This window comes from Pseudophryne corroboree, chromosome 2 (assembly GCF_028390025.1).
Source record: "Pseudophryne corroboree isolate aPseCor3 chromosome 2, aPseCor3.hap2, whole genome shotgun sequence".
Classification (NCBI taxonomy): domain Eukaryota; kingdom Metazoa; phylum Chordata; class Amphibia; order Anura; family Myobatrachidae; genus Pseudophryne; species Pseudophryne corroboree.
Genome location: NC_086445.1, coordinates 160,049,198 through 160,068,448, shown reverse-complemented (window position 1 = coordinate 160,068,448; position 19,251 = coordinate 160,049,198). Strand labels below are relative to the sequence as shown.

At 48.4% G+C, this 19,251-nt stretch overlaps 1 long non-coding RNA gene across 1 annotated transcript in view; it reads right to left on the bottom strand.

The window, feature by feature from the left end:
• Positions 1 to 8,783, bottom strand: part of LOC135005187 (uncharacterized) — a 170,859-nt gene extending 162,076 nt beyond the window's left edge. The window contains exons 1-2 of the long non-coding RNA XR_010205834.1: positions 8,506 to 8,783; positions 2,980 to 3,126 (exon numbers count right to left, since the gene is read on the bottom strand). This is a non-coding gene — a long non-coding RNA (uncharacterized LOC135005187). The remainder of the gene's footprint in view (positions 1 to 2,979; positions 3,127 to 8,505) is intronic.
• Between the last annotated feature and the right edge of the window lie 10,468 nt (positions 8,784 to 19,251).

The window sequence follows — 19,251 nt, the reverse complement described above, 5'->3', positions numbered from 1 at the left end:
GAAAAAAAATGGGCGTGGCCACACACCAGAAGGGGTGTGGCCACGCTCCAGAAGGGGTGTGGCCACTGAAAATGGCCCACAGTGCCAGTTACATTGCCCCACAGTGCCGGATACATGCCCCACAGTGCTAGTTACATTACCCCACAGTGCCGGATACATGCCCCACAGTGCCAGTTACATTGCCCCACAGTGCCGGATACATGCCCCACAGTGCCAGATACATTGCCCCACAGTGCCAGATACATTGCCCCACAGTGCCAGATACATTGCCCCACAGTGCCGGATACATGCCCCACAGTGCTAGTTACATTGCCCCACAGTGCTAGTTACATTGCCCCACAGTGCCAGTTACATTGCCCCACAGTGCCAGTTACATTGCCCCACAGTGCCAGTTACATTGCCCCACAGTGCCGGATACATGCCCCACAGTGCCAGATACATAGCCCCACAGTGCCAGTTACAATGCCCCACAGTGCCAGTTACATTGCCCCACAGTGCCGGATACAATGCCCCACAGTGCCAGATACATTGCCCCACAGTGCCAGATACATTGCCCCACAGTGCCAGATACATTGCCCCACAGTGCCAGATACATGCCCCACTCAGTGCCAGTTACATTGCCCCACAGTGCCAGTTACATTGTCCCACAGTGCCAGTTACATTGCCCCACAGTGCCGGATACAGTGCCGGATACATGCCCCACAGTGCCAGATACATTGCCCCACTCAGTGCCAGTTACATTGCCCCACAGTGCCGGATACAATGCTCCACAGTGCCAGTTACATGCCCCACAGTGCCAGATACATGCCCCACTTGGTGCCAGATACATGCCCCACTGTGCCACCGGACCCCCCTTCCCCCGTCACTTACCGGCCGCTTGTTGCTATGTGAGGGGATGAGAGCGCAGCGCCTCTCCTTCCCCTCACCGCTCCAGGTCTCCGGCGGCTGTCTGGCGCCGGTTCGCTAGCCAATCAGAGCTCGCGGACCGGCAGCCAATCAGGAGCCGGTCCGCAAGCTCTGATTGGCTAACGCCGGAGACCGGACACAGCAGCGCTGCTGGCAGCGGCGGTGAGGGGAGGGAGAGACGCTACGCTCTCCTCCCCTCACATTTAGGGTTGACGGGGGCGAGTGGGGCATGATGCCCTGGACGCCGGCGGCGCCCCCCTCTCCTGGGCCTGCCAAGGCGCACTCGCCCTACCCTAGATACGCCTCTGCATGCATGCACTAGCAGTATTTACTATATATATATATAATTATCAAGGGGCCCAAACCATGCACCTTCTAATGGTTAGCCAAACCTCTGTTGGGGACTGGCCACGCTCCCTTTTGAGACTCACCACACCCCTAAGCACTGGCCCCTACCACTGTATCCCCCTGGTGGGCCTTTTATGCCCCAGTCTGACACTGATTGCACCTTATAATGTAACAACCACCAACTTCCAAATGCCACTATCATCTTGCTGAAACTCAGAAAACAATATTGACCTCCTCCAGCACCGCTGCACCAAACTTTCTGCAGCGGGATACACTGGGGTTCCACAGGGATAACATTGGGGTGTAGAGTTGGATCTTGATCCAAAGCACCAACAGGCTAAAAGCTGTGACTGTTCCCAAGATGCACAGCGCCGCCTCCTCTATAACCCCGCCTTTGTGCACAGGAGCACAGTTTGTAAGTTGGTGCCTGCAGTGCAGGATAACAACAGGGAGGCCTGTGCTGGGTAGCCCTGAAAAGAGCTTTCAAATGAAGAAAGAAGACTTCAGAGCCGCAGCATAGGCACAAGAAAGTACTATGTGTCATTCTGACACATCATGATGCGGCTCCCTCACCTCCCAGCGGCGCTGTACACTCCCGCGCCCTGGTTGCCGGGTAACTACAGCGGAGGCTTCGGTTCTCTCATAAGGGCACACACACACACACACCACCGCTGCTCTCCGGGATCGCGTGGCCGCTGAAAGGAGGAGGTAAGAGGGTCCCCCAGGCGGGACCCACTGCAAACCGCTGTCTGGAGCGGTCCTTGGGATGCGGACCGCGCGCTGGCGTGGACACTGTAGCCGTGCAGGGACCCCACTAGACCACCAGGGCATGGGCACAGGTCGGATTTTTGCAATAAGTCCGTTTCTATAAAGCCCGCAGTACCGGTTGTGAAGTCCAGCAAGGGGATCGGGCTCTGACTTGTAGCCCCTCCCTCAGCCCCAGGGCGCCATTTACTGTTAATGTTCTTGCCCTGGAGCTGCATCTCTCTCTCCCTCATTCCCTGTCAATGTTTGGGTGCCATTACACACACAGCTACGCTGATCTGGGACTGCTGGGCAATTCCTCCTCTGTAAAGCCACCTGCATCATCAGCGCTGTGCACTTATAGGACACTTAAGTATTCTACATGTCTTTAGACAATGTTAGTTAAGAACAAGTGCACTTTGTCAGCATTATTTAGTACAAGTACCCTGTGCATAGGCAAACGCAGGGGGGGTTTCTGGTTGCACAGAAACCCCCATCCTCTTGGCAAGTGGCTAAAATTATGACAATAATAGCAATGGTATATAATACGATTATTAGAATTGCTGCCACATCATGCAGTTTAAGGGACAGAGCAGAGCTGCTGCACATGCCTAGTGTGGCAGCTTCTTCGACCAAGTTTTCTATGTGTGTGGATCTAATAATCTGATAAAATGTGTTTAGAAAGTGCAGTACTGGTTCTTTTATGTTTGTGTATTTATTTCTTGTGGTATGCTTAACCTTTTCCATTTATCTTATTTATGTTATTTAAATATATTCGGTACAGCCTATACTATAGGCATACTTGCCTACTTTTAGGCATACATATACATACAATAATGAAAAATACGAGGCGGCACTCAGAAGACTTGTGAAAACATTCAATAAAGTGTATTCAGTACGGCCAACGTTTCGGGGACCACCTCCCCGTCTTCAGGACAAGTGTACAGTGATTAACAGACAAATTTATAGCAATAGACTTACCCCCCTGATCAGATTCCCCGCCAGCGTCTTCCACGGCCGCGTCTCCCACGCTCTCAGCCCGGCGTCCACAGCGCACCACATGATGCGTACCACATGATGCGGAAGTGACGTCACGGCGCTCGGCCCGGCCGAGTTACCATGGGGACCCTGGAAACAATAAACATAGAGGAGATTAGCGGGCTCGATCGTACAGTGTACTTGGTGCATCAGGTCCACTAGGGACATAGATGAATTAAAAAATACATATAATCATGGACTAAAACCCATACAGTGATAAAGTGAACCATCTATTTCATATGATCCCAATCCGGGAATTACATACATACATATAAATGAACGATCAAACCCGATAACCCCCATGTCTTACAGATCAATAAAAAATGACTCAATACATAATAAAACAAAATAGCAACAGTGTCACATGATAGTGCAACCCAAATTAAAAAATAAGTTCACAGGCAGCCTATATTGTACTCCCAGGCCATCATCAACTCCACTATAATCAAATCTTTTAGCAACAGCTGACTAAACTTATCATTACTAAAAACTTTCCAACCGTTGTTTTATGATACATATAAATAACCCATGCCTCTCTATTGTTGCATTCATAGAAAATTAATCAGACCAAGGCTTTCATTTAGACCCCCTGGTTTTAAAGTATTTAATCTATGAATCCACATAGATTCCAACTATAGGAGTTGTTTACCCCTATTGCCACCTCGCTGTGAAGCTGGAACATGATCTATGATTCTATGCTTGAACGTGGCCATGCCATGCTTGAATTCCACAAAGTGGCGTGCCACCGGCTGCTCCCCACTACCTGATGCCAGGGCGTTCCTAATGGCTTGCCTGTGTTGCGCCATCCTGACCTTGAACTGGCATTTAGTCTTGCCGATATAGTAACGCCCACAAGGGCATATTATGGCATATACTACAAATTTCGAGCTACACGTTAGCGGTCATTTTATCGGAAATTTTTTACCGCTAAAGGGATGGGGGATATTATCCCCTGGGGACATATGTGAACAGGTTGTGCATCCTGTACATTTAAAACAACCGTTTTTTCGTGTCAAAAAATTAGTGGGAATGTTCTTTAACTTAGACAAATCTGTCTTCACCACTACGTCCCTAATACTTCTACCTCTCGTGTAACTTGGCATTAACCGTTTATCGTGAAACACTTTCAATTCTGGGTCAGTAGACACAAGGGGCCACAGGGACTTTACTTTCTTACTAACAAGATCACTTTTCACGTTGTATTCATTCACCCATGGGATAACCCCAGGTTTTTCCTTTAAACCATGGGCCTGCAAGAGTGTTTCTCTGTTTTGTTCCTGTGCTTTCTTTCTTGCCCCAGCCAACAATTTTCTAGGATACCCTCTTTGTCGGAACCTCTGTTCCATCTCATCAAGTTGTTTTACTCTTTCAGATTCCTCATTGTTAACTCTACAGACTCGCAGAAATTGCGAGTATGGAAGGCCCTTAACCGTGGCAGGGGGGTGAAAGCTGTCATATCTTAAAATGGTGTTACGATCGGTGGGTTTTTTATACAAACCAGTTATAATATTACCCCCCTGAATCCTAATCTTGATGTCCAAAAAACAGATCTCAGAATTATGGCATACCAACGTTAATTTGATGGGACTGCTCGTGGAGTTGTGGGAAGACACCAACTTGCTGAGCTCCTGAGCCTCTCCTCTCCAAAAAAGGAGCAAATCATCAATCTAACGAAAATAAATAAATAACCGCTCAGCTACTAGAGGATCTGCAAAAAATACTGTCTTTTCAACATCCCACATATACGCATTTGCGAACGAGGGTGCCACAGGAGATCCCATGGCACACCCCGTTCGCTGTCTGTAAAATCTATCATCAAAGATAAAGAAATTATGAGTAAGTGTAAACTCAAGCAAAATCATAAAAAAATCAATATCTGGTCCCTCATATCTCAGATTCCCTGTAATGAGCTGTCTCACTGCCTGCAACCCCTGTGCATGGGGTATGCAGGTATAGAGGCTAGTGACGTCAGCCGTTGCCAGGATAACCTCTGGCGGTACATTATCAATAGCCAGGAACTTTCTTAGCAACATGTTAGAATCTTTCAGATGTGTGAATGTCCCCTGGATACAGGGCTGCAGGAAGGCGTCCAAGTAGATCGCCACTGGCTCACACAGAGACCCCCTGGCAGAAATAATAGGTCGTCCAGGAGGCCTCTGTGCGTCCTTGTGGATCTTAGGAATTGTGTAGAATAGCGGTGTAACTGGAAATTCTGGGCATAGTTTTCTGACCAAGTCTGCTGAGATCACACCATCATCCTGTGCCCGTTGTAAAATGTCCAGCAGTTCTACCCTGTATTCCTGAGATGGATCCTTTGCTAATTTGCAATAAGTGTCCTCATCATCAAGGAGCCTATAGCACTCGATCTTATAGTCTGTCACATTTTGCACGACTATGGCGCCCCCCTTATCCGCCTTTCGAACAATTATATCTTTTCTCTTACCTAGAGCTTTCAATGCATCTCGCTCATCCTGTTTTAAATTATGATGTTTATCGGGCATCACCGAACTAGCTACAGATTCTACCATTCTATGAAATGTTTTCAATGACTGGTTCTGTGTGGCAGGATCAAATTTAGATCTAGGTCCTAGTTTCTGTATTCTAGGTGGCATAGTAGTTTGTGTCCTGGGGGGTATTTCTTTGCTAAAGTGCTCCTTAATTTTCAGGGTACGATGTAATCTAAAAGTGTCCACCTTCCATCTAAAATCATTCCCAAAATTGGTGGGGACGTAAGACAGTCCCTTATTCAAGACTCTCACCTCAGCAGGGGTCAGGGGGGTTGAAGACTAATTAAAAATTAGCGTTTCTTCCCCTTCACAGTTTTGACTTTGCTTTTGCCGCTGGTTCTGTCCTCCCCGTCTCGTGAATTTATTTTTGTTTTTCCTCCCCGTGCTGCCACCACAGCCCGGGTATTTACCCCTAAAGGGGTTTCCTCACGTGATGAGCTCGCAGACGGTGTACCCGCATCATCCGACTCACTCGCTGAAGTGTGCTGTTGTCCGCCTCTGCTCCTGAACCTTGGGTTGCGTGCAAATTTCCTCCTGGAATCACTGGTATTCGTATTGCTTAACCAAGTGTATACCCTATGGTGTGCATAATCCATTTGCACTTTTTGTAGTTTCTCTTTTTTGAACTTGAGGAGGTTGTTCTTATATTGCTCGACTTGAGCATTAATTTTAAGTATCCAGGGCTGTGATTGTTCTGAGGACAACAGGTCGGCATGTTCTATCTCGAACTTAGTGATACTTTCTCGGGTTTTGGCTAGTTTTTTGGTGGATTCATCGATAAACAAATGTTCAATGGACTTAGTACTATTGGTTAACACCGAAATCCACTTTTTGCAAAAGTCCATACTGTATCGCCCAATAGTGGGTATATTATGGACTCTAAAGCCTCTGGGCAATTGTTTGGCTCTATAATAGTCGGATAGAGTACGACTATGATACAAATAGTCCAGCTCCCGCTTACGCAAGCGAAATAAATCACGTTGTATATCCTCATCAGAGGGCGTGATCACTTCTGCAAATGCTGGTTCCTTGTGCAGTATTTTTTCTGCCTCCACATCAGAGAAGCTGAGTGTTTCATACGTATCACAGTGCAGCAGAAAAGAAGTGAAGTCTCCACCTTCGTACACTGAGGCTGCCATATTTCCTCAATAAAGTGCAAGTGCTTTATCTGTGCAAAATCAACATTCACCAAAAGTGACAGTGCAAAAACCAGGAAACCTGGATCTGGAGGGTGGTCAGCAAAAAACAATCCTGGTGCCTTGAGAGGACCTTTGTGCTTGCACAGCACAGGGGGGTAAGTCTATTGCTATAAATTTGTCTGATAATCACTGTACACTTGTCCTGAAGACGGGGATGTGGTCCCCGAAACGTTGGCCGTACTGAATACACTTTATTGAATGTTTTCACAAGTCTTCTGAGTGCCGCCTCGTATTTTTCATTATTGTTCATACAAGGGTTCTTCCCTGAGGAGGGCACCGGAAGCAAGGTACACCCAATTGGGGAGGCCAGGAGTGCCGGAGTGCCCTGTATATATATATATATATATATATATATATATATATATATATATATATATATATACACACACACACACACACATACGCACACACACATTATGCCACACGGTGTGAGCTGAAATTCACATATGCCACACAGTATGAGCCGAAATTCACATTATGCTACACAGTATGAGCCACAACCCACACGGAATGAGCCAAAGTTCAGGGACAGGGAGAGTGACAGCAGGGACATACAGTAGGGACAGGGAGAGTGACAGAGAGACAGGAAGAGACATAGGGATAGGACAGCAAAGACATACAGTAGGGAGAGAGAAAGGCAGCAGGGTAAGATTGGTTAATGAGCGGAGGAGTGTGTGGTCGGTGGTGTGGAGGATGAGGAGGCTGTGGTCATCGACGGTGCAGAGGAGGCGGCTGTGGGCGGCAGTGCGGAGGAGGAGGCTGAGGGCAGCGGCCTTCGGGGCAGCTATGGTCCACCTATGACCGCCACTATTTCAAATCTGCTGCAGACCAGCAGCCAATCAGGAGTGGCTGCTGGTTCAAGAGCTCCAATTGGCGCGTTAATAGTGACGAATTTGAAAAGATGCGGCAGTCAGTGCTCGAAGTGCCGGTATGCCATACCAGTGTATACCGGCCCACTTTCAGCACTGTGTGTGTGTGTGTGTGTGTGTGTGTGTGTATACATACACCCACATACACATTACACCTAGTACATACAGCGCCAGAATACATTGCATTATGCACTGCCCCCTCCCACTTATTACACCCAGCACATTACATTATACACAACCCCCTCCCCCATACTACACCCAGCACATTACATTATACACACCCCTCCCCCATATTACACCCAGCACATTACATTATACACAACTCACCCATATTACACCCAGCACATTACATTATACACAACCCCCTCCCCCATATTACACCCAGCCCACATCATACACAGTCCCATACCCCATATTACACCCAGCTCCTCATCATACACAGTCCCATACCCCATATTACACCCAGCTCCTCATCATACACAGCCCCATACTACACCCAGCAGCACATTACATTACACACAGCCCCCCTCCCCATATTACACCCAGCACATTACACACAGTCCCCCTCCCCCATATTACACCCATACATTACACACAGCAAACACCACCCTCCTCCCCCATATTACACCCAGCACATTACATTATACACAACCCCCTCCCCCATATTACACCCAGCTCACATATTACACCCAGCTCCACATCATACACAGCCCCCTACCACATATTACACCCAGCTCACATATTACACCCAGCTCCACATCATACACAGCTCCCTCCCCCATATTACACCCAGCTCACATATTACACCCAGCTCCACATCATACACAGCCCCCTGCCACATATTACATCAGGTCAGTGCCACATTACATTCCCCCCATTACACACAGCAGTCACCTGGCTATGTTGTTCCTTCCTCTTAGGAGCAGACTGGAGGACGACCCCAGGACAGTGTGGGAAGGCTGCAGTGGGAGCTGAGGAGCAGAGAGAGAGGTCAGCTTCTGCTGGCCTCATACACGCAGCTCTCTCTCTGAGTGTGGTGGGAGGGGCCAGCCACAGGAAGCACACCCCTGATTGAGACTGCTTCCTTCTCACTGTGCAGTGTGCCTAGCAAGACGGACACTGCCGCCCCCGAAGTCTCCCGTGCAGGTGCTGGGCCCTCCGGACTTGCGCATGCGCAGTGCTGATTTTCGGTGAGGACCCTGAAAATCCGGAGGCCTGGCAAGTTTTGCGGGGCAGCGGGAGGCTCAAGTCTGACTATAGGCAATCTATAGTTTTAAATATTAATACAGTATTTAACACAGTATCCAGTATTTATAAAAAGACCAGTGTTTACATTAATGTCCACGGTCGTTACTGGGGTTTTCTGCCACTCCCCCAGACGCGCTCTTGCTCCAATGTTCCGCAGAGTGGGAGATTGTGGATTGCATTTGAAAACCCCCCTCTAGAAATTCTGCGTTTGCCACTGCTGTGATATACATCCAGTGTTTACTATGCATTGCTATATCTGTATACCTAATTAGCTTTGCTTGTGTAGTGCAGTTACTACAGTATTGCTAGTCAAGTGCAGTTTTATTGTTATCTGTGATAATTTCTGCATTGTACATGTAACTGTGTGTGTGCCAATAGCTGCTGTGTGATTTCCATTCCGTTTATCTCACATCTACTGCTATCCCTATATTCTGTACCCTGAAGGAGGCTATGTGCGTCAGGGTTTTCATATAATATAGTGGTTTTCACAGGATATACTTTTTTTGGTATTTTCTCTGTGTTTTACAGTCACCATTTACCTCTTAAATCCTCTGTGTGTGCTCTGCCTGTAGTCACACTATCCGGGGGGATTTTTGTTAGGTATTCTGTCTGCTTTTATTGTACTAGTCCACCCTATGGTACCACTTTCATATAATGTCAGCTCGTCAGGGTGAGGGTTCGGTGGCAGGCCCTGCGTCTGGCAGTGTTCATGCCCCGGATGTCTCTGAGGAAAATATTGCAGCTGAGGGTTCAGGTGCAGAGGGGCTGTATACCCCTTAGTCAGTTTCCTACGTCGGGGGTAACTACTGACCCACTGTGGGCAACATTCTCTAATTTACTGACTACGCTGGGAACTAGACTTGTGCCCCCTATGGGACCTCCTGTGCCATTACAGCCACATATTGTCCCTGCTGTTAATCCACCATGGGCAGATGCTCTGTCCTCTCAGTTACAGCAATTAAATCAGTCTTTGGCCAAGCAAAATCCTAACCCTCGCCCGCCTAAGACCAAAGTGTCCTCTAAGTGGGTCCTTACATCCTCATAGTCCACTCATGTTACAGATACTTCATCGGAATCGGATGAAGATGGCGCATACACTGATCCCTCAGACACTGACGCAGATGCTTCTGATGGGGAATTCCTGACCCAAGTGGATGTTCCTGACCTCTTGGAGGCTATATGGCTGATTCTTCAAATTGATGATGATGAAGAACCCCCATTTACCTCTAAGAAACCAGATAAGTTTAAGCGTCAGAACGTTACTAAATTACTTTTACCACATTCTGACCATTTAGTTGACATACGGCAGGAATCCTGGGAATATCCAGGAAAGAAATTCTCTCTGTCTAAGAAAATGCTGGCTCGTTATCCCCTCGCTGCAGAGTTAAGCAAAAATTGGGAAATACTGCCGCCAGTGGACTCACAAGTCGCATGTCTGGTAGTATCATCTGCTCTGCCTGTCACTACCATCACCTCTCTAAAGGAACCGATGGATAAGCGTATGGAGGGTTGCTTGAAGTCCATTTACACTCTGGCTGGAGCCGTGTATAGGCCTACTATTGCGGCCTCTTGGGCTGCTAAAGCTATAGAGGCCTGGGTTCAGGAAGAAGAAGCGGAACTACCATCTAATTTTCGTGATAATGCTAGACAGTGTCTTTCATACATTGTTACAGCCTCTCATTATATTCTGGAAGTGGCATCAGATGCAGGTATCCTAGCGGCCAAAGCGTCTACCACGTCTATTCTGGCTCGCAGGATCCTCTGGTTGCAGTCCTGGTCGGTAGATCTGGAGTCGAAAAAGACCTTGGAGGTTATCCCTTTTAAGGGAAACATTCTTTTTGGGGAAGATCTCAACAAGATTGTCGCTGACTTAGCGTCTGCTAAGACTGCATGTCTGCCTAGTACTAATCCTTCGACCCAGAAGGCTAAGAGTACTTCATTTCGTTCCTTTCGACCTCCAGGTAAAGCAAAGGGTCAGGAGTACCCGAAACAGGCTCGCACTTCCAAATGCACTAAGCCCAAACCTAAACGTGCCTGGGCTGCCGTCAGCCTGCTGCATGATGGGGCGGGCCTCCCTCTGGGGGATCCCAGGGTGGGAGGCCGACTTCTACGGTTTGCTCAGGTATGGCTACAGACCACTTCGGACGCCTGGGTAAGGAAAGTCGTCACTCACGGATACGCCATCTCTTTTAAGAAACGTCCTACTCACCAGTTTTGCTCAACAAACGTCCCTTCAGATCCGGTGAAAGCAAGGACTCTCCATCTGGCGGTGCAATCCTTCCTGGACACAGGAGTGGTAGTGCCGGTGCCTCTGGCTCAGAGCGGCAGGGGGTACTATTCAATGTTGTTCCTAGACCCGAAACCGAATGGATCTTCTCGGCCCATTCTCAACCTCAAGTCTTTGAACAAATTTGTGAAAGTCTCCAAATTCTGTATGGAAACTCTTCGCTCTATTGTTCTGGCCTTGGAGCCCAAGGACTACATGGTATACCTGGACATACAGGATGCTTACCTGCATATACCTATTGCAGTGTCACATCAGCAATACCTGTGGTGTGCTATTGGCAACCTACATTTTCAATTCCAAGCCTTGCCGTTTGGTCTGACCTCGGCTCCTCTAGTTTTCACCAAGGTCATGGCGGTCATGACAGCCCTACTCCGCCGTCAGGGTATCAGGATCCTGCCGTATCTCGACGACTTGTTGATCCTGGCAAATTCTCCAGAGGTACTCCTACGTCATCTGGAACTGACGGTCCAATTCCTGCAAGCCCATGGGTGGGTCATCAACTGGAAGAAATCTTCCCTGGTCCCTGCTCAGAGCATGGTGCACCTGGGAGCACTGTTGGACACCCACAACATGCGGTTGTTTTTGTCTCCGGAAAAGATCCTGAAACTTCAGGACAAGATAAGATGCTTCCACTCTCACCCACGTTTGTTGATACACTCGTACTAGGCCTCATGGTGTCGGCTTTCGACATGGTGGAGTACGCTCAATTTCATTCCCGCCCTCTACAGAGGTTAATTCTCACCGAGTGGGACGGCCTGCCTCACCGGATCAGGGCTCACATTTATCCTTGACTCCGGAGGTCCATCTGTCACTGACTTGGTGGCTGCAGAACAACTGAGCAGGGGTCATCCATTCTGGATCTCCAACTGGATCCTTCTGACGACGGACACCAGTCTGCGGGGTTGGGGCACAGTGATAAAGCAACACTCTCTTCAGGGTCAGTGGACCAGGGAGGAATCTCTCCTCCCGATAAACATTCTGGAATTGCGGGCAGTGTTCAATGCCTTGACGCTGGCCCTGCCTCTGGTACAGAACAGGCCTATTCAAGTACAGTCGGACAACGCCACCATGGCGGCGTACATAAATCATCAAGGCGGCACCCAAAGCTGCAAATCCATGACGGAAGTGTCAAAGATTCTTCGTTGAGTCCAATTGGGGTAAGCCATTCCGCGATGATCTTCCTCAGTTGCCGTAAGAGGTTTTCAGCTGTGTGCGTATTCTGGAAAGCGGTGATACAAAGCGTAGCCTGCCTAGGAAAGAGTTGGCGTTTGCGAGATGCTGCTACTGGTGCCGCCGCTGCTGTTCTTGCGGCGGGAGTCCATACATCTACCCAGTGGGCTGTCACAGTCATATAGTCCTGACCCTGCCCTGCTCCACTTGTCCACATGTCCGTGGTTAAGTGGACATTGGGTACAACTGCATTTTTTAGGACACTGGTGAGTCTTTTTCTGACGTCCGTGTACATTCTCGGTATCGCCTGCCTAGAGAAGTGGAACCTAGATGGTATTTGGTAACGGGGGCACACTGCCTCAATAAATTGTCTAGTTCCCTGTGAACTAACGGCGGATACCGTACGCACGTCTAACACCAACATAGTTGTCAAGGACTCAGTTATCCGCTTTGCAGTAGGATGACTGCTGTGATATTTCATCTTCCTCGCAAAGGACTGTTGAACAGTCAATTGCTTACTGGAAGTAGTACAAGTGGGCTTACGACTTCCCCTCTGGGATGACCATCGACTCCCAGCGGCAACAACAGCAGCGCCAGCAGCAGTAGGCGTTACACGCAAGGATGCATCGGAGGAATCCCAGGCAGGAGAGGACTCGTCAGAATTGCCAGTGACATGGCCTGCAGGACTATTGGCATTCCTGGGGAAGGAGGAAATTGACACTGAGGGAGTTGGTGGGGTGGTTTGCGTGAGCTTGGTTACAAGAGGAAGGGATTTACTGGTCAGTGGACTGCTTCCGCTGTCGCCCAAAGTTTTTGAACTTGTCACTGACTTATTATGAATGCGCTGCAGGTGACGTATAAGGGAGGATGTTCCGAGGTGGTTAACGTCCTTACCCCTACTTATTACAGCTTGACAAAGGGAACACACGGCTTGACACCTGTTGTCCGCATTTCTGGTGAAATACCTCCACACCGAAGAGCTGATTTTTTTGGTATTTTCACCTGGCATGTCAACGGCCATATTCCTCCCACGGACAACAGGTGTCTCCCCGGGTGCCTGACTTAAACAAACCACCTCACCATCAGAATCCTCCTGGTCAATTTCCTCCCCAGCGCCAGCAACACCCATATCCTCCTCATCCTGGTGTACTTCAACACTGACATCTTCAATCTGACTATCAGGAACTGGACTGCGGGTGCTCCTTCCAGCACTTGCAGGGGGCGTGCAAATGGTGGAAGGCGCATGCTCTTCACGTCCAGTGTTGGGAAGGTCAGGCATCGCAACCGACACAATTGGACTCTCCTTGTGGATTTGGGATTTCAAAGAACGCACAGTTCTTTGCGGTGCTTTTGCCAGCTTGAGTCTTTTCAGTTTTCTAGCGAGAGGCTGAGTGCTTCCATCCTCATGTGAAGCTGAACCACTAGCCATGAACATAGGCCAGGGCCTCAGCCGTTCCTTGCCACTCCGTGTGGTAAATGGCATATTGGCAAGTTTACGCTTCTCCTCCGACAATTTTATTTTAGGTTTTGGAGTCCTTTTTTTACTGATATTTGGTGTTTTGGTTTTGACATGCTCTGTACTATGCCATTGGGCATCGGCCTTGGCAGACGACGTTGCTGGCATTTCATCGTCTCGGCCATGACTAGTGGCAGCAGCTTCAGCACGAGGTGGAAGTGGATCTTGATCTTTCCCTAATTTTGGAACCTCAACATTTTTGTTCTCCATATTTTAATAGGCACAACTAAAAGGCACCTCAGGTAAACAATGGAGATGGATGGATTGGATACTAGTATACAATTATGGACGGGCTGCCGAGTGCCGACACAGAGGTAGCCACAGCCGTGAACTACCGCACTGTACTGTGTCTGCTGCTAATATATAGACTGGTTGATAAAGAGATAGTATACTCGTAACTAGTATGTATGTATAAAGAAAGAAAAAAAACCACGGTTAGGTGGTATATACAATTATGGACGGGCTGCCGAGTGCCGACACAGAGGTAGCCACAGCCGTGAACTACCGCACTGTACTGTGTCTGCTGCTAATATATAGACTGGTTGATAAAGAGATAGTATACTCGTAACTAGTATGTATGTATAAAGAAAGAAAAAAAAACCACGGTTAGGTGGTATATACAATTATGGACGGGCTGCCGAGTGCCGACACAGAGGTAGCCACAGCCGTGAACTACCGCACTGTACTGTGTCTGCTGCTAATATATAGACTGGTTGATAAAGAGATAGTATACTCGTAACTAGTATGTATGTATAAAGAAAGAAAAAAAAACCACGGTTAGGTGGTATATACAATTATGGACGGGCTGCCGAGTGCCGACACAGAGGTAGCCACAGCCGTGAACTACCGCACTGTACTGTGTCTGCTGCTAATATATAGACTGGTTGATAAAGAGATAGTATACTCGTAACTAGTATGTATGTATAAAGAAAGAAAAAAAAACCACGGTTAGGTGGTATATACAATTATGGACGGGCTGCCGAGTGCCGACACAGAGGTAGCCACAGCCGTGAACTACCGCACTGTACTGTGTCTGCTGCTAATATATAGACTGGTTGATAAAGAGATAGTATACTCGTAACTAGTATGTATGTATAAAGAAAGAAAAAAAAACCACGGTTAGGTGGTATATACAATTATGGACGGGCTGCCGAGTGCCGACACAGAGGTAGCCACAGCCGTGAACTACCGCACTGTACTGTGTCTGCTGCTAATATATAGACTGGTTGATAAAGAGATAGTATACTCGTAACTAGTATGTATGTATAAAGAAAGAAAAAAAAACCACGGTTAGGTGGTATATACAATTATGGACGGGCTGCCGAGTGCCGACACAGAGGTAGCCACAGCCGTGAACTACCGCACTGTACTGTGTCTGCTGCTAATATATAGACTGGTTGATAAAGAGATAGTATACTCGTAACTAGTATGTATGTATAAAGAAAGAAAAAAAAACCACGGTTAGGTGGTATATACAATTATGGACGGGCTGCCGAGTGCCGACACAGAGGTAGCCACAGCCGTGAACTACCGCACTGTACTGTGTCTGCTGCTAATATATAGACTGGTTGATAAAGAGATAGTATACTCGTAACTAGTATGTATGTATAAAGAAAGAAAAAAAAACCACGGTTAGGTGGTATATACAATTATGGACGGGCTGCCGAGTGCCGACACAGAGGTAGCCACAGCCGTGAACTACCGCACTGTACTGTGTCTGCTGCTAATATATAGACTGGTTGATAAAGAGATAGTATACTCGTAACTAGTATGTATGTATAAAGAAAGAAAAAAAAACCACGGTTAGGTCACTGGTATATACAATTATGGACGGGCTGCCGAGTGCCGACACAGAGGTAGCCACAGCCGTGAACTACCGCACTGTACTGTGTCTGCTGCTAATATAGACTGGTTGATAAAGAGATAGTATACTACTAATATTATATACTGGTGGTCAGGTCACTGGTCACTAGTCACACTGGCAGTGGCACTCCTGCAGCAAAAGTGTGCACTGTTTAATTTTAATATAATATTATGTACTCCTGGCTCCTGCTATAACCTATAACTGGCACTGCAGTAGTGCTCCCCAGTCTCCCCCACAATTATAAGCTGTGTGAGCTGAGCAGTCAGACAGATATATAATATATATAGATGATGCAGCACACTGGCCTGAGCCTGAGCAGTGCACACAGATATGGTATGTGACTGAGTCACTGTGTGCTGTGTATCGCTTTTTTCAGGCAGAGAACGGATTATAAATAAAAGTGGTGGTCACTGGTCACTATCAGCAAAACTCTGCACTGTACACTACTGAGTACTCCTAATGCTCCCCAAAATTAGTAAATCAAGTGTCTCTCTAATCTATTCTAATTCTAAACGGAGAGGACGCCAGCCACGTCCTCTCCCTATCAATCTCAATGCACGTGTGAAAATGGCGGCGACGCGCGGCTCCTTATATAGAATCCGAGTCTCGCGATAGAATCCGAGCCTCGCGAGAATCCGACAGCGTCATGATGACGTTCGGGCGCGCTCGGGTTAACCGAGCAAGGCGGGAAGATCCGAGTCGCTCGGACCCGTGAAAAAAAACATGAAGTTCTGGCGGGTTCGGATTCAGAGAAACCGAACCCGCTCATCTCTACTCCTGCCCAGGGTAATTCGGAAGTTCAAGCAAGAAGGAGGAATACTAACTCTTATCGCTCCGGTGTGTCCCAGGCGGCATTGGTTCTCAGACCTGCAGGGTCTATCGATAAAGCATCCTCTTCTGCTTCTGCAGCGCCCAGACCACCTCGTTCAGGAACCCTTGTGTCTACCAGGATTTGGCCCTGCTGGCTTTGACGGCGTGGATCTTGAAGCTTCCGTACTGAGGGCCAAAGGGTTTTCTGAGGCAAACTATGTTGAAGGCCCATAAACTGGCTTCTACTCGGATTTATTATCGGATCTGGAATTCTTACTTCGCCTGGTGTGCGACTAACAATTATGATGCATGAAAGTTCAGTACTGCCAAACTTTTGGTTTTCCTGCAACAGGGCCTGGACTTAGGCCTTCGTCTGGCCTCCCTCAAGGTTCATATTTCTGCCTTGTCGATATGGTTTCAGATAAAAAGCGCGACTCTGCCTGATGTTCATACATTTACTCTGGGTGTTTTGCGGATTCAACGTCCCTATGTCCCGCCTGTGGTTCCTTGGGATTTGTCGGTTGTTCTGGATGCCTTACAAGAGTCTCCGTTTGAACCTCTTGAGTCTGTGGACCTTAAGTGACTTACTCTTAAGGTCTTGTTTTTGCTGGCTATTGCATCTGCTAGGCGGGTTTCAAACTTGGGTGCCTTGACCTGTCGGTCACCCTTTCTGATTTTTCACCGTGACCGTGCGGTTCTTAGAACTCGCCCTGGTTATCTGCTTAAGGTGGTGTCATCTTTCCACCTTAATCAAGAGATTGTGGTTCCGGCCTTTACCTCTGCAGCTTTATCCTCCAAAGAGCAGTCTTTGGATGTGGTACGGGCTCTCCGTATTTATGTGGAGAGGACAGCTTCTCTTAGGAGATCTGATTCCCTCTTTGTCCTTTTTGGTTTTCACAAACATGGCTGGCCTGCTAACAAGCAGACCTTGACCAGATGGATTAGAATGGTGATTGCACATGCTTATGTACAGGCTGGCCTTCCAGCTCCTGCTACCATCAAAGTCCATTCTACTCGGTCTGTTGGACCTTCTTGGGAGGTCTGCCGTGCTGCGACCCTTGAACAATTGTGCAAGGCAGCTTCGTGGTCCTAAGTGAAAACGTTCATAAGGTTCTATGCCTTTGATACTTCTGCCTCCCAGGATGCCTCCTTTGGATGCTGGGTTCTTGTGTCCGCTACAGTGCATCCCCTCTCATGAGGAACTGCTTTAGGACATACCCGATGTTATCCCTGTGGAACCCCAGTGTACCCCACTGCAGAAAAGGAGATTTATGGTAAGAACATACCTTTGTTAAATCTCTTTCTGCAAGGTACACTGGGTTCCACAGGGTGCCCACCCTGACGCACTTAGCTTCTTTGGGTTGGTATGGCATTAGCCGCTGATACCTTCTCCTGTCGTGAGAATGTGGTATATGTGGCTACTAACGGTTGTCGTCTCTTTTACCTGCTACTGCATTGGACTGGTTAACAAAACTGAGCTCCTGTGCGTGGAAGTGGGGTTACAGAAGAAGCGGTGCTGTGCATCTTGGGAACAGTCAAAGCTTTTAGCCTGTTGGTGCCTCAGATCAAGATCCAACTCTACACCCCGATGTTATCCCTGTGGAACCCAGTGTACCTCGCAGATAGAGATTTAACAAAGGTAAGTTCTTACCATAAATCTCCTTTTCTCAGTTTTCTCAGTCTTTATGAACAGTTGGAGGAACAGCAGTATGCAAGCTAAAATATTCTAAAGCAAAAGTATGGAACTCCTATCTTCCGTGGAACTCCTCAGCATACAGATTCACTTCATACCAAGAATATTCACCAGTAAGGTGCATACACACTGGGCGTTTATGCCCAGCGTGTATGCACAGCAATGATCGTGAACATCGCTGGCAAGAAAATAGCTCAGGGCATACACACTGAGCTATTTTTCTAGTGCCCAGTGATGTACACGGGGGGGTCAAGGGCGGTTCTAGACCTTGTGTCGCCCAGGGCAGAAGTTTCCTGTGGCGCCCCCCCCCCCCCCCCAGGGAAAATAGAGTTGGTGCGCAGCGAAGGCGCGCTCCCAACAATAGGGGCGTGGCTTCTTCATAGGGAAGGGGCTTGTGCCCCCCTGTAGTTGTGCCCCAGTAGATTTTCCCCCAGTAGTTGTGCCCCCAGTAGATGTGCCCCCAGCAGATTTCCCCCCTGTAGCAGTGCTCCCAGTAGATGTGCCCCCAGCAGATTTCCCCCCTGTAGCAGTGCTCCCAGTAGTTGTGACCCCAGTAGCTGTGCCCCCAGTAGTTGTGACCCCTGTAGTTGTGACCCAGTAGCTGTGCCCCCAGTTGATTTTCCCCCTGTAGCTTTGCCCCCTCTAGCAGTGCACCCTGTAGTTGTGACCCCTGTAGCTGTGCCTCCAGTAGTTGTGCCCCCTGTAGCTGTGCCCCCAGTAGTTGTGCCCCCAGTAGTAGTGTCCCCAGTAGTAGTGCCCCCAGTAGTTGTGACCCCTGTAGCTGTGCCCCAGCAGCGCCGCTTACAAGCACACACACAAAAAAAACCCAATACTTTCCAGCCCCACTCCAGCTTCCCGACCGCTGCTGTGCTGCCCTCCGTATCTGGCCGCCGGCTCCTCTCTATGAGAGAGACTGTCATCACATCTCTCCTATAGCAGCGCCACACAGACACTAGAGGTCAATTATGACCTGTAGTGTCTGTCAGTGGTGCCGGCTCTAGCTGGGGAGTGGGGACTGGGAGCGGGGATCAGGAATAGCGGCTCTTGCCACT